Source organism: Malaclemys terrapin, chromosome 6 (genome assembly GCF_027887155.1).
Source record: "Malaclemys terrapin pileata isolate rMalTer1 chromosome 6, rMalTer1.hap1, whole genome shotgun sequence".
NCBI classification, from domain to species: domain Eukaryota; kingdom Metazoa; phylum Chordata; order Testudines; family Emydidae; genus Malaclemys; species Malaclemys terrapin.
In genome coordinates, this window is record NC_071510.1 from 92,863,488 (window position 1) to 92,880,287 (window position 16,800).

General features: G+C 40.5%; 1 protein-coding gene across 5 annotated transcripts in view; it reads right to left on the bottom strand.

Moving 5' to 3' along the window:
• The window catches only part of ERBIN (erbb2 interacting protein), a 243,832-nt gene extending 229,984 nt beyond the window's left edge, over window positions 1-13,848 (bottom strand). For 2 of the 5 annotated variants that reach the window (XM_054031409.1, XM_054031405.1), the window contains exon 1: window positions 13,147-13,490. The gene's annotated coding sequence lies outside the window, so the exon portion shown is untranslated. Of the gene's footprint in view, window positions 1-10,868; window positions 10,932-12,345; window positions 12,394-13,146; window positions 13,491-13,659 lie in introns of those variants that run through there. The other 3 variants (XM_054031406.1, XM_054031407.1, XM_054031408.1) reach the window with 3 other exon arrangements.
• Between the last annotated feature and the right edge of the window lie 2,952 nt (window positions 13,849-16,800).

The following is a 16,800-nucleotide window of genomic DNA, read 5'->3' on the forward strand; positions in this document are numbered from 1 at the left end:
ATATTCTATGATGGTTTCCAGAGGACTAGTATTTTTCTCGCTTTAGAGAGAGGAGAAAAAGGTACCACTACTTATGGAACTCAACCATTAAGCAGACATGCTGGCTACAACAGCAAAACAGCATGGTAATACAAAAACTTCTTTTGTGAAGAAAACTATAACAAGTCCCTTCAAATATTTATTAAACATTTGGTTACTGTATCTTAGTCTTGGTTTAAAGGGAAATTCCACTGACTTCCAAAAGGTCATGGGCCAGTTCATCTTCCCAATTTCTACATTAATATTCAGCTTCTATTTCCCTGGTTACCACCAACAAATATTTAATATTCAGAGATAGATGTTTTTTAAAAAACAAGAAAAACTGAAAATATATGTGGACTAAAAATAAAGCCCCTACAATAAAGGTGGGCTACTGTGTGCCTGCAAGTCAATGGTCATTCCTGGATACTCAGTACTTTTTAAAGTCAGTCCACTTATTTAGGAGCTTAAATAGGGATTTTGTATCTCAATAAAAAACATTTTTTTAAAAAGTCTTGATCATAATGCTTTCAGTCAAAAGCAGCAGAATTTAAATATGGATATGTTTCATTTTCCTACAACACAAAAACATGTTATTCATTAGGAGAGATTATCTGAAACTGAGAATCAGTTACCTAGATGCCTACATAAACATGATCACGTCTACCCCTCCTTTTTGCGTGTAAGTAGTGGAGTAGAGGGAGAAAAATAATTATGGGGGAAAGAATTTGCAACAGCCTTCTGTTTTGCCCTCGCCTGCTCCTTACTGGAAGTGAAAGACACACTGACATGTCTGTACAGGGTTTTAAGATATTTAATGTTACCTAATCTACATTTCAGATATCTATCTCCACTACCGTTCTTTGTCAGAAACCTAGAATTAATCTGTTTCAATTCTATTTCTATAGTACTCTGACTACCATTGCTTTTATTCTATTCTGTGCAGGGCTGGTTTAATTTAGCTAGATATCTACTACCAAAAAGCAAATACAAAAATACTCTAGTGAGAAGCCTAACTCCCACTCACCAAAAAAAGGGGAAGAGTGCTAGGATTCCATTCAGGATGCAATTTGGGGGCTTCTACTTTCATAGTCTCTGGGTAGGAAATGCCTAATTAATTTTAAGTCTGCTCCACAATTTCTCAGACTGCTGAACAAGCAAGGGTCTAGAAAAGGGGAAGGTACCAGAACAGTAGTGAATTGGAGAGAACAAACAAGGGGGGGGGCAGAAAGAGAGGTAGATTTGCAGACTCAGAATCAAGCAATAAATTAAACCAATTTAAGGTATGCTCTGTTTCACACAGAATTTCTATTTTAAAAATAATTTTGGTTGAAAATCCTCTGCAAAGGAAGTCAGTAGTATCTGCAGGTTCTTGCAGGTTTAAACATTTCATAGAAGGAGTCCAATCTCAGCACTGTTGAATCAGATTGGTAAATATCTACTTGTGTGATGAGTCCAACTGAAGCCAGTGTGTAAACAGGTGTTCACTAGTCAGAGTGAAAACTGATCAACTCCAAGGAATTTACTTGATTGTTTTGGAGTTTTTTGTCTGATGATATTTGGCCAAAGTTTTTCACATTTCACTACTGAAGTGAATGGGGAGGAAGGCAGAAGAGTGTTTAACAAACTCGCAACCATCCCACTACTTCCTTCCACTTTCTCCAGCAATGAGGGCATAATCCTTAACTCAGGATGCCATTGCCTGCTACCGCAATATCACCAATCATCATTATTCCTTAAATCTAAGGTCAGAGAGAAGATAGAGCAGGGGTAGGCAACCTATGGCACGTGTGCCGAAGGCAGCATGCGAGCTAATTTTCAGTGGCACTCATACTGCCCGAGTCCTGGCCACCGGTCTGGGGGGCTCTGCATTTTAATTTAATTTTAAATGAAGCTTCTTAAACATTTTAAAAAACTTATTTGCTTTACATACAATGATAGTTTTGTTATAGATTATAGACTTAGAGAAAGAGACCTTCTAAAAACGTTAAAATGTATTACCGGCACGTGAAACCTTAAATTAAGAGTGAATAAATGAAGAGTCGGCACACCACTTCTGAAAGGTTGCCGACCCCTGAGATAGAGGATTTGGCACAGGATCCCAGGAATTCCATATTTCTCCTCTCCTGTTTAAGGTTAAAGCAGGAAAAATCCTATAGAATAATATTCCTATTTCACCACATATCTCCAACAGAAACAGTATGAATTGCACGAGTCTCAGCAGTTTCACACTTCTAAGGAAAATAAATGCAGTAGCACAAATGTTATTTTCCTTAGAAGTAGTAGGAGAATGCAACAAGGTACACACAAATCGAAGGGTAACAGAGACAGACAGGAATGAGGTGGTGCTGGCTCAGTGGGCCTATGCCAATGTGTTTCAGTTCAGGACAAAGCTGGGACCATTATTCTGGTTGCTGGTAACGTTGCAGCTCAGCTCTTTTGGGACAGATTGAGGAAGGGAAGGATTAGGTAGCTAGCTTCTCTGCAGTTCCAAGAGCTATTTGGCTTTTCTAATAGTTCCATTTTTTTTTATGTTCTATTGTTTCAGAATAAAATTTGGTTCTATATGCTTATGAACTGAAAAAGTTTGTGTTAGGAACAATCCTGAGAAAAAGCAGGATTTTCTACTTTAAAATAATTCTGAATGCATGATTCCATGATAGTTAACCAAAAGAACCATTCAAAACTGCCTTTGTTCAATGAATTATGCAAAAGGGTAATGTACTAGAGAAAGAGATAACTGAACAATCCTTTAGCTATTTCTCCTGTATTTACATTTCTCATCTTGTCTATCAGACTCCAAGTTCAGGGTTCTTTGGTCTATATATTTTTTTCCTTTTAAAACTGAAACACTAAAGCAGTGACATTTTAACATTCTGTAACTAGAAAACTTAAGAGATCCACACAGTGTTTTCAATACATATTCCTTCCTATTAACCTCCTGCAGAACAAGATATTAAAAAGTATTCTTTTCTATCACTGTAAAGCAGATTGGGGGGGGGGGGCCGAGGTGGGGGGAGAAGAGGAAGAGGAGAAAGACCTCCAAAAAGAATTCTGGGTTTTGGTATGTTTGTTTTGAATACTCTACCCAATAAAAAGAATAAATGGAATAGTTGTTTAGGGGAAAAGGAGGTGAACACTAGTCTAAAGCAAGTCCTACTGAGTATGTGTCACTCTCTTTTACTTAAAGACCCTCCTTATAGCCAGCTGATGAACCACGATTCCAACAACCCATTATAGGATGACTGGATGCTCCAGATCACATAGATGTATTATATTCAGTATGAAATGAAAAATTCAAGACGACCCAAAACATGACACCCTGTTCTAACCATCTATGTTATGGTCATATAAGAAAAGTTGTGACTAGAAGTACTCAGTTGGGTATATCCTCCTATAAGAATCCAATGCTAAATGGCAGGCCAACATTCTGAATCACCACTGGTTTACTGCAAAAACAACGAGTCCGATGGTTTATTGCAGTTACTCTTACTTCTGTTTGCAACAGCTTATCAACATCTTTGCTTGTGACCCATTAAAGTGTCCTGCAGTGATAAAGAGAACAATACAATTTTTATATCTGCATATTATATATCCTGTACTTTGAGCATTTTTCCATGAAAGCCCTCATGAGATTGGTATGCTACCGAACCCACCCTGACTTACTATTAAGAGCCACACAAGTGCATGAGGAAGTATCTTTTATTGGACCAACTTCTGTCCACTTTGTCTCTCTACCATCCTGGTACCAACATGGCTACAACAACACTGCATTTTAAGAGCTAGGTATTATTGTTATCATTAGTTAAAAATACAGGCCCCGATCCTGTAAACATTTACGCATATGAGGAATTTTAAATACATGCATAAATACCTGCAGGATCAGAACCATAATATGCATAGAAGTTTTCAAAAGAAAATAAATGTCTATAATTTCCACTAGTTTAATTGCATCAGTTTGGATGTAAATGTTTCCTGCAATTAAGTTCCAAGTTAAAGCTTCCCTCCCATCTTCTGGGTAATTTAAATTAGTTGTAGTTTCTATTTTACAGCGACCTGCTACATAAAGGAGGAAAGTTACTGCTTAGAACAGGGGTGGGCAAACGTTTTGGCCCAAGGACCACATGTGGGTGGGGAAATTGCATGCAGGGCCATGAATTTAGGGCTGGGGCAGGGGGTTGGGTTGTGGGGTGTATGAGGGTACTCAGGGTAGGGGGTTGAGGTGCAGGAGGGGTGCAGGGTGTGGCAGGGGGCTCAGGGCAGGGGGTTGGGGCACAGGAGGAATGCAGCAGGGGGCTCATGGCAGGGGGTTGGGGTGCAGGAGGGGTGCGGCAGGGGTTGGGGTGCAGAGTGAAGGAGGAGTGTGGGCACCAGCCCGGCGCCACTTACCTTGAGCGGTTCCGGGGTGGCAGCGGGGCTAAGGCAGGCTCTCTGCCTGCCCTGGCCCCGTGCCACTCCTGGAAGCAGCCGGCAGCACGTCCCTGCAGCTCCTGGGGGAGGGCGGAAGCAGAGGGCTTCATGTGCTGCCCTCGCCTGTGGGAACCTCTCCTGAAGCTCCCATTGGCCACGGTTCCGTTCCTGGCCAATGGGAGCTGCGGGGGACGGTGTCTGCAGGTGAGGGCAACATGCGGAGCCCTCTGAGCCCCCCCTCCTCTGGGGCTGCATGGACGTGGTGCCAGCCATCCCAGGGCAGTGTGGGGCAGGGCAGGCTCCTGCCTTAGCCCTGCAGTGCCATGGGGCCTGTAGTTTGCCCACCCCGGCTTAGAAGGTATAAACTCCACAAGGATTCTCAGTCCTGGGTCTCAGAAGACAACCAGAACTCTAACTTCTACATTTTTCTACACTAGAACTTCTCTGGGTTCCAGGCAGCAACCCTCACAATTCTTATCTTCAGCCAGCCTTCCCTCCCCAAATATCTGGAATCGCCTAAACAATTGAAGGATGGGGGCAGGAAAGCAGTACGCACCCCAGGAAGCACAAATAGTTGCCTTACTAATACTTGTAAGACAAGAAGCACCAGTGCTAAAACTGAACAATTTGCTGAGAGTCTGCTCCTGGTATATAGGCACTAAACTTGGCATAAAGTGTGTTCTAATTGCAACGAGAGTTCCTAGCACTCCCCAGTCAGCGTTAACCCTTCAAAGCAACCTCATCGTGTATCAGGAACAATTTAGCTCGATCACTGATCATACACTATGTCTTCTGAATCATTTTTATTCCTTGCACAAGAACAAATTCCTGGGGAATTCCATAAACCTTTTTGTGAAACTTCCTGAAGTTGAGGGGTTTGACAGCAACGCATCCCACTGGCTCTCCTGATACTTCCTATCTTAGCTTCTTCCATCAAGGGTCCATCTCAGAGGCCTGATCCCATTAACTTCAGTGGGAACGGGAGTCTTTTCACTGACTTAATGGGTACCGGACCAGATGCCAAGGTAAGCTGAAGCACAGTACCATCCATTTGAAGTGCCAAGGTTTGGCAAAGCATTTGGCTTAAATGGAGACAACGTAAAATACTTCGGTAGTAAGGCTATCCCTCCAGGTCTACCAAGGAAGCTAGATTTGTACCAACCCAAAGTTCAAGCAATTAACTGTCTTTCTTGGTCAACTCTGGCTATTTTTTCAAGGATAAGCCCTATAAACAACTCCGAGCAGCCTCATGAGAATCCCCCTGAGGTGCCTCAAAGAGGGTTTAGAGGCATTCCCCATGTTGTCTCAATAGTCAGAGTGACAGCAGCTGCCAAATCTGACACAAACAAATGATGCAGTGTGTGTTAGTCTGTTACAGATGTTGTTTTGCTGTATGGACATGACCTGAAGCAATTGAGCAGTCTCAGTTTCTTAGTCCCTCAGAAGGAAAGAACAACTTCCTGAAATAAATGATACAACAAGCATGTGTGAGAGCACCTTGGGTAAGCATCAAAGCACCACAAAACTACTTAACTCCTGAAATACACACCCAAAAGGCTAAGGACTAACACACTGCAGTGCTGAAAAATAGGTGCTAAAAACATTACTAGAAAGGTGGGCCAAAGCACTGAGATAAGCACCCAATAATTTTAATAAAATTTTCCCTTGCTAGAATGTGTGGCACAATAAAGGATATCAGAGAATGCTAGAGCAGAGATTAGAGACACACAGCTCCCGTAGAAAGCTCCAACATTGACTGTGGTCAAGAAAGAACTGATGGGAAGGTTCCAGAGGCAGGCACATGATGACAAACAGAAAGACTGACTCTTATGCCATTCCTCTATAGCAATCTGTAGGGATACTCTAAGCTCTTGACTTTTTTTTTTATAACCTGTTTCACACTGGAGAGCTGATCTTTAAGAGCATGAATTCTGATGATGACCTCTTCAAATGAGGACAAAACTGATTTGGGAGAGATAATATTAAAGGAATTTTTAATATCAATGACTTGCAATGTTTAGGGAGATTACAACCACTTCAGTTACTAAAACTAATGCTAGCGCTCAGTGTGTGCGGGTACAAAGTTCACCTAACAGTCTGCAGAAAGACAAATATAGCCTGAGTGTCTGCTTCAAACAGGTAATTTGACCTAAAATAAAATAAAAAAATAAATGAGAGAGAGAGCACGCGCGCGCTCAGTAGAGATGTTTTTAATGCATTTCCTTTCTGGGGGTTTCTAGCAGTTAAATTCCACTTGTGCTCTCTGCAACTGTTCCCTATGGTGCTGTCTGGCATTCCAGAATAACCAAAGCACATAGCACTCAGGACATTTCCTCCCTCACCCCTGGCAAACAGGTATGACAGCGGTTACAAGATGTGGTGGCATAGCTCCATTATGATGGCTCTACATCAGCACGGGGAATATTCTATGCTGGAGGAAGTTCTGGCATGGGAGGGGAAAGGAAATCCATTTAAGACCACACCCCAGACTCAGCACCTGCTGTATGACAGTCGCTTTTACCTTCTACTATTACAAGATGCACCTAAAAAAACTGAATGGAATTAGAGAATAAATTTTTATTCCTCCGTCCCCATATTTCCTTTGTGCATTTGACACAACTCTGTGTATAGCCAATATTGCTGTTCCCCCGCTCCCAAGAGGCTTTTGTACAACATCAGGGAATGTGTAAGTGTGGTTATAAAACCACAAAACTTGACAGGAAAGTAAAGGTAGAGATTGTACCCTATTTTTCTTTTAATTGATGGATGGGATTTCTAACTTTTTAAATACAGATTATTCCAAAATAAACAGCTTTCTCCCACAAAAGCTGAATTGTTTTTGTAGGCCTACACTTACAGGGGAACCTGTTTGCAAAAAAAAAAAAAAAGGACAAGATAAGATTATGGCTAATGATAGAATCAGATGAATGTAGGAAATAGGGCTATCAATCGCAGTTAACACAAGCTAGTAACTCAAAACAAATTAACTCAGTTAAAAACATTGTGATTAATCAGTTTTATTCGCATTGTTAAACAACAGAATATCAACTGAAATTTATTAGAAATGTTTTTGGACATTTTTCTACATTTTCAAATATATTGATTTCAATTACAACACAGAATACAAAGTACATAACTAAACTCAAAAATAAAATAATGTAAAACTTTAGAGCCTACGAGTCCACTCAGTCCTACTTCTTGTTCAGCCAATCACTAAGACAAACATGTTTGTTTACATTTACGGGACATAATGCTGCCCACTTCGTATTTACAATATCACCTGAAAGTGAGAACAGATGTTCTCATCGCACTTTTGTACCAGCATTACAAGATATTTACATGCCAGATATACTAAACATTCATATGCCCTTTCATGCTTCAACCATCATTCTAGAGGATATGCTTCCGTGCTGATGACGGGTCAGATGCCAACAACAGAAAATTGATTTTCTTTTTTGGTGGTTCAGGTTCTATAGTTTCCGCATCATAGTGTTGCTTTTTTAAGACATCTGAAAGAATGTTCCACACCACACCTGAGTGAACTTGTAATCTCTAAAGTTTTGCATGGTTTTATTTTTGAGTTTAGTTATGTAAAAAAAAATTCTACATTTGTAAGTTGCACTTTCACGATAAAGAGATTCCATTACAGTACTTGGATAGATGAATTGAAAAATACTATTTCTTTTGTTTGTTTTTACAGTGCAAATATTTGTAATCAAAAATATAAAGTGAGCACTGTACACTTTGTATTCTGTGTTTTAATTGAAATCAATGTATTTGAAAATGTACAAAAACATCCCAAAATACTTTAAAAAATGGTATTCTATTATTAACAGTGCAATTAAAACTGATTAATCATGATTTAAAAAAAAAAAAAAATCGCTTGACAGCCTTAGCTGGAAGAGTCCTCAAGATAGTCCAGCACCCTGCACTGAGGCTGGATCAAGTATACCTAGACCATCCCCTACAGGTTAGGCAAAGCCTCCACTCATGGGGATTTTACAACCTCCCTTGGAAGCCAAATCCAGTATTTAACAACCCTTTCTGTTAGAATGTTTTTTCTGATACCTAACCTAAATCTCTCTTGCTGCAGATTAAGCAGTCTCAGTAGGCATAAGAGAGGAATTGATCATCATCCTCTTTATAACAGCCTTTAACGTATCTGAAGACTTATGAGGTCCCCCAACAGCCTTCTTTACTCAACACTAAACATGCCCAGTTTTTGGTTTTTTTTTTTTAAGCCCTTCCTCATAAGTCAGTTTTTCTAAAAAAAATTTGCTACTCTCTTCTGGTCTTCCTCTAGTCTGACCACATCATTCTAAAGTGTGGCACACAGAACTGGCCACAGTACTCCAACTAAGTCTAACCAATGCTGAGTAGAGCAGGACTACTACTTCCCATGTCATCCAGACAACACTCTTGTTAGTATACCACCAGCCTTTTTAGCTGGTCGTATATGCTTCACATTGTTGGCTCATTCAATTTGTGATCCACTATCACCACCATATTCTTTTCTACAGTACTACTGCCTGGTCAGTCATTCCCCATTTTGTAGTTGTGCATTTTTCCTTCCTAAGAAAAGTAGCTTCAGCCTGTCTACTGAATTTCATCTGGCTTGAATTTTCCAAGGTTGTTTTGAATTCTAATCCTGCCCTCCAAGTGCTTTCAACCCCTGCCAGCTTGGTATCATCCACAAATTTATGAACACACTCTCCACTCCATTATCCAAGTTATTAATGAAAACATTGAATACTATCAGACCCAGGACTGACTCCTGCAGGATTGCATTAGGATATGCCTTCTCGGTTTGATGGTGAACCATTGTTAATTACTGTTTCAGCATGGTCTTTCAACCAGTTGTGCACTCACATTAAGTTACTTATAATCTAGATCACATTATCCTAGTTTGCTTATTTGAGAACCAGTTACAATGCTGATGTCCTCCAACATAATTGAAGTACGGTTCTGTTAGGGTTAAAACAAAGTTTGGTTCCATTTAGACCTCTCTCTCAATTGTACAAAGCCTTGGACACATCCTATATCTGCAAAATGCAAACACCAACTCAGTGCTGAAATATCATTCCTCTGCACAACCTCCAGAAAAAATAAAACCATACAAGAAATTAAGTGAAGAGCAACAGTGCTAAAACCAGCTATATTAAAAGCTCAAGGATTGTAAAACAAACATTTTACATTGTTGAATAGTAGGTAACTGCTAAGCAAAAACACTGCACAAAAATAGAGATAAAGGATATCCCAAAAATACTACAAAATAATAATTAAGAATCATTTAGAATACATTTTATAAATAAAATGATGAACACACTGCTTGTGTTTGAATATTTACATTCTATTGTGACAAGTATCATCATCACTTGTACAGCAATTCAACTGTTTTAACCATGCAAAAACATCAACATTACTCCATCTGACCCTCTGTGTTTATAGCAATTTCCACCCAAAGCATATTTTAATCAAAAATGTCACCTGTAAGCACCTGTTAGCTGCCTGTACCAAACAGTAGTATGCTCTCATGGGCATGAGCTATTTTCAGGTCAATAAGAAAAGCTTTCCCTCCCAAAACTGTCAAACCTTCCTTCAAAAATAGTAGTTTATTCCAGAAGGGAAACCTCACTGAAGAGCCTACACTTGATATCATCATAAATGTTCATATTCTCAAAAATGCCACAAGAGATTGATAAGCAACCCTAAAATAATAGAAGCATGCCCATCATTCTGAATAGAGGGATCTTTTCTCTTCTGAAGTATTTCACTTTCAGAAGGAAGAAGGTAAACTAATAATGGTATAAAGTTGTAAAGGTGAAAAAAATTCATTTACATTAAACCGAGTGGAAGTAATCATATCAAACTTCCCCTAACATGCTAAAAAAGTATTAACTATATTCTAAACCCATGGGAAAAGTTCAATATTGCCATTTACCTTAAAGCCATACACTATGCATGAATGCCATTAAAGAAAAAAAAACCCATACATTTACTTTCGCACACCATTTTATGAACACTTGAATAAAAATTGCTAATAGCTCTTCATCCCTAAAAGTCCCTAAGTCAACTTTATTTGAACTTGATATGTTATTAGACAGTATTTGTACATATCTACTTAAATAACTAAAGTATCTACACATATGAATAGTGATGTTCTTGTGGCTATTCTGCTACCCTCAACTGGATTTTGTACACCACTACAATTGTATTTTTGATATTTTCATTTTAAGTAGCTATGTTACAAGACAATATTTGTTTGTACATATTTAACTCAACTGAGGTGGGGGGAAAGTGTTACATTAAGTCTTATGTTCATAAAGTGGCAGTAGCACACCAAGTTAAAAGATTTCAATAAGATACCAAACACATTTTTAAGACATTGATTGAAACAGCACCATATATAGCATATATACACAGTCACACAACCTACTTACCAGCAGGTTTAACATTTTATAAAATGAATTGATCAAAAATTACAATTTAAAGATTTGACTACCATGTAATTTTTTAGTCTCAAACACTGTTGGCTGCAAAAAAGAATAAGTTCTCTAATACATACTAAACTATGTTAATGAAATTAATGCCATTCTGTGTCAACTACTAGCTGTAAGGTGCAGTGAACTGCACTTTTGTCATTTAAGAAGGGCCTTGTAGCTGCCATAGTGACAAAACTGTAGTTTAAAAAGTTGCAGCCCCAAATACAAGGATCCTTTCTTCTACATGGCACTGAAAAATACCTAGTGCATCATCAGAAAAACAAAAGGTCTGAAAAGAAACAAAATTGCATCCATTAGGAATACAGTGGTTTACAACTAAATTTGTCACGCGTTACTACATTTTTTTTCCCCCTGTAGAACCTAGTCATTATTGGGAATGAAGCACTGCTTTGCAAAGTGATCGTTCTTTGTAAAAGGATTACTCTGTTTATACTTCATTGCTTTACTGCCAAGCATAAACCATATAAGGAAAATGAAGTTCAATGTCATCTATTTTGTTTAGTTCTTTCAGATGCCCAAGAATAACCTTTTCTGTTGCCCGTGAAGTCTATAAATTGTAAAACCGATCACTTGTACTTTATCACTTGAAAAAGCTATTTTATATCAATACAAATTTGTCATTTTTCCACTAAAGACTAATATTACTAAACCAGTTTGTGCTAGATAAATAATTGTTTCATATCTACACAAAACTGCCTATTGTTATTTATCTGATCTGGGTCATTAGGTATTTTACTTTCTTGAAAAACAGACAGATACAGTAAGTATAAAAGGTTCACACAAAGGTGAACTTATTTGACTGTCAGGTGCACATGCTTCTCAGACATGCCAGTTCCATGTTTCTATACCAGACTGATCAGACACCATATACAATCAGCATAACTGAAAACACACCACCCTCCAATTTGTTACACAAGGACAAGAATTTAGACTGTCTTCTACCAAGGGGAACACAAACCAGTCCCAAGTTATGGCCTTTAATGCATTATTTGCAAAGATATACAATACTTGAATGATTTTCTACATAAATGCAGGAGGGAGGTCTCTCTCAGCACAGGTAGTTTTGGAACCCCAACGTAATCAACATCTGGTAATTGCCTTTTTGAAGCATCTTAAACCAAACTGTGATACAGCTTGTAGAAACTTTGTTAAATGTTTTTTGTTTAATGCAGTAAGTCAAGACACAAAGTAACTTGTAGTAGTCACAATTATGCAATACTGCAAACATCTTGTTAAGGATACCACATTGAATTGAGCTTGTGCATTTTCTGACCCCTGCAACATATTTTGATGAGAAGTCGTATCTAAAGCAATGAAAACTAAATTGTAGTCACCAACTTTTTAACCAAAATTATACCATATGAATTTTTAGAATCAGTCCTCACAGTTACTCATATTAAAGTATGCTATTTACCATTCTTTTGTCTACATAGATGTTATCAGGATAATCTTCTACAGCTTCCAAATTTAGAGCATATTTCCTGCATATGAAAAAAAGGCAATTTCTATTGTAAGGAGAAGTGTTAGTTATCCTCCCCCAGATATTAAGATAAAATTAAACAAACTAACTCCTCTCCAATTAAATAGGTAGCCAAACTCTTCATTCTGAAGAGCAGAAGAAAAGTAATGCAACCTTATTTACAAAGGACTAAGTAAACAATTTTTTTACAAATAAAGACCAATAGTTCTTTTGAAAGGGTTCACATATCAGATGGCCAGAGGAAAGGAACCAACACCCCTGAAAGAGTAAGGAAAAATAGTAAATATAGTGATCTCCAAAACCTGGACTTCTTTTAAGTAGAAAAGAAAGAGTAGCACCCTTTGGAAGTGCTTATTTGCAAATAAGGGAACTAAGCTGCCAGGCTTAGTAACTATTTCTGAAGAGAACGATTTAAAAAAAAAGCACAAACGCATAACCAGGCAGTTTCACTTCAATACTTCATCCTGCTGAACAAAGAAACTTCTGTGTTTGAGGAGCTTAAAAACTTTCGATCCCACCAGATTCTTGTTGCAACCTCCATGGAAATAACGATCCCACTCACACAAATAGCATTGGAAGAGACAAAAGGAGACTCGGGCTTATTTCAGGCAGACAACACAGCCCACCAAGAAAAATAAAGGCCAAAAACAGGATATCAGAATGAAACGCCAGCTCCTTCCTTTCCCCTCCCCTCGGCGCAAGGCTTCTTCACCAAACCTCCTCCGCACCGCTTACCTTTGATCGCCGCGGTCTCAATAAGCTTCACCCCACGCCAGCGGGGCTCCTTTCTACCCCAAGGAAAAATTTTAAATCCAACCAAGTTTTCTTCCCGTGGGCCGAGCGGATGCAGCCGCTTTCGGCCGGGAGGCAAGTCTGGGGCGGGGGGAAGCAGCGCCGGCTTCTCGGCACCCCCGATCCCAGTTACAGTGGCTGGCCGATCCCAAGCGAGTCCCAGTCCCCCGGCCGCGGCGCTGAAGAGTCACTTCCTGCCCTGGGCACAGCCACAGACAGCGAGTCCGCAGCGTCCACCCAGCAGCCCCCCGCACCCGGCTCGCTCCGCCGCCACCCCTTGCCGCCCGGCCCAGGCTGCCTCCTCCCCGCTCTAGGCCAGCTCGGCGCGCCGAACCCGCCCCGCCCCGCCCGCTTATTGTCCTATAGCGACTGCCGCATGCAGCCCGGCCCCGCCCGCCCCGCGCCGCCAACCGCCGCCAGGGGCGCGAGGCGAAGAACGAAAAGCTCCTTCCTCACCTGCCCCTTCCTCTGCCCGCTCCCCGCTCCCCGCGCCCGGCCGGCTGCAGGGGGAGCCGCGAGTAGCCGAGCCACGTCCCGCCCACGCCGCAGCCAAGGGTGCCCGCGATACACAAGGCGGCAGCACCGCCGCCCAGCCAGGGGGAGACTCTGCAGCGCCGCCGTGAGGGAAGGGCGGACGCGCCTCTCTCTCACACTCCCTCCCCCTGGCCGCTAGGGGAGAACCCGCCTGCCTCACCCCAGAACCAGACAACAAGTCTGAAGCTGAGTGCGGGCGGCGGGTCACAGCCAATCCGGAGCCAGAGCCTTGAGAGGGGCGGCCATCCCCAGCCAATCACTGCGCTCCGCGAGCGAGGCCTCAGCAAGTTGCGTTGCGTGAAACAGGGAAGTGGGAGAGCGAGGAACACACGAGGGCGGGGGTAGGGGAAGAGGGAGGGTGTGGGGAAGTGGCAGCAGTGCACGAAAAGGTAGGAGAGAGAGAGGAGGAGGGGGAGGGAAATGGGAATAAAGTAGCCGAGAAAAGGCTTGACCTAGGTCAGTTTAACGTTCGCGTTTCTCTCGTTACACCCCAAATGTTGCAGCAGCTGCAGCCTTTAGCACGCTACAGTTCTCTGTGTATAAAAAAGCTACAGCTCTTAGTTGTTGGTGCCCTTTTTCTTCCTCGTTAAGCAATCGCCACGTGGTTTCGCTGTCTGTTTTTTCTAGGGTAAAGGTGTAACTACTTTATTCTGCTTCTTTTTGGCAGAGTTAATGCAATGAAGGGTGCGGTGGCTCATTTTTCTTTTTAAGGAAAGGTGTCAGTTGTTTAGACAAACTCAATCTGGATTCTGCAATGACAGTTGTTTCCTTAGGTGTAAGCAGCTCAGCATCATAATTTATTAATTGTACATATTACAGTCAGTCCTATGCCAGGCTTTTGTTCTCTTGCATTCATAACAACCTTGTTAGTTATCACTCCAATGTACCATTTACCTCCAGTATTTTTATGGGGGAGTAGGGTGAATAGGGCACAGTGCCACCTGGGGAGTTTCCAAAAGATATAAAAAATAAGTGTTTGTGTGTTCTTTTAGAGGACTTAAATGCTAATAATAGTACCATGTTATAGTTGGGATGTTGCACACAAAGCTAGGAAATTCAGAGTAGTATTTCCCACTGAAATATTTGATCCCTTTCTACATAAGTAGCATTTTGCTGAATGTGCTATTAACTTTAATGTTTCATAACATGTAAGCATATGTGAAATGTGGCTAGCAGATTTGTTGTGTGTCACATGATTTATTCATCTGTGTATGTTAAATCTCAACAATATGTGGTAGTAACTGTTTTTGCATTTTGTATCCTTAGTTGTTTTTAAATGTTTCAGTGAATCTGTTGCTTATGTAAAATGCCAGATTGACAATTCTGGAGTCTGAAGTTCTGCTAAGCCACAGGACACTGCACTAGTAGCAGCAGGGCAGAGTTCCACGTGCTGGTCACCTTATGTTCCTTAATCATGTTCTGAAGGGACCACTTCTAAGGATCATGTTTTCATGCCCATTTAATCCTTGGCCACTCCAGTGGGACTGCAAGCAAATGTGCCAGTAGGAATGGTGATTCTGTATATTAATATGTGCCCATTAAGAACGGGACTAAACCCAAACTCTTTATGTAGGGTACTGAACAGCCATCAGATAATAATGATTTCTGGTCGCTAACAACCTACACCTGATTTCAGCACACACCTATGCCATATCTCCATGACTAAAGACGTATGCTGGTATAACTACGTTGCTCAGGGGTGTGAGAAAAATCATGTGGATCGGGGTGTGGGTATGGACATGACTACCCCTCTTGCGGAGGTGGTTTAACTATACCAATGGGAGAAGCTCTTCCATCAGCATGATAGCATCTTCACTAAAGCGCTACAGGCAGGTGCAGTCCTGTAGCACTGTACATGAAGACAGGCCCCTAGAAGTGAAAAGTTCTATATACCATTGCCATTCCCCTGAGATTGATCATTAGATCAATTACCACTTCAGTTCAAAGAGCATTACTGTTACCATTCAGTTCACTGACAGGTTATGGGTGAGAGTAGTTTAGTTGAGAATTAAGTGCAGATGATCATATTTAAATAAATGCACATAAGTTTGACTATGCCTTCAAATGTTTATTTGACTATTTTCATATATATGGGAATTAAATATTTTTCTATCATGTTCAATTATCCAAATATAGAAACTCGTACACTTTTATTAGAACAATAATGCATTAGACTACTTTCACTCACTTATTGCTCCTATATTTTTCTCAGATAATCCCCTCCTCAGTTTAATAAAGCACACATACCTAATTGAGAACAACTATGCCAAATTTTAAACTTTTAAATAAAAGCATTGGAACCATCAGAGTCGGAAGAGGTCTTACATATTTTTCCAAACCTTGAAACCACTATCATTTTCTGGTGCTCATATAAGTCATTTTCTTCAAAACAACTCACCTTTGGGCTAGAATCAACTGTGACAAACTTCGGCCCCCCAAAGTTAAAAATAGAGACTTTGAATCAAAGTACCTCTTGACTCATCAGCATAGTGTCACTACAGTGGTACCTGTAGACAAGTTTCTCATCCCATGTGAACTGTTGAGAGTTCCTACCCAATATCCAGCAATGCATCTTTATCTTAAGTAATGTTATCACAAGATGGTAATTTCCCAGTGATGTCCTCCTTTTTTTCCCTCCATGAATTCTTTCAGGCACTTGCCTTATGCATGAGATTACCATACCCCTTGTTTAGTGCAGATTACTCTTTAGCAATGTTTGTTGTGAATTGCCTAATGCATCTACTAATGCAGCTGGAATAATAGATGGGTGTGGGAAATTCCCTGTGGCTGTTGGTCCCATACAACATCTAGTATAAAGAACAGGAGTACTTGTGGCACCTTAGAGACTAACAAATTTATTAGAGCATAAGCTTTCGATGCATCCGAAGAAGTGGGCAGTAGCCCACGAAAGCTTATGCTCTAATAAATTTGTTAGTCTCTAAGGTGCCACAAGTTCTCCTGTTCTTTTTGCGGATACAGACTAACACGGCTGCTACTCTGAAACATCTAGTATAGTCAGTTTTAGTTTCAGTGTAAAATTTTGTTTTATTTATGGTATTAGCC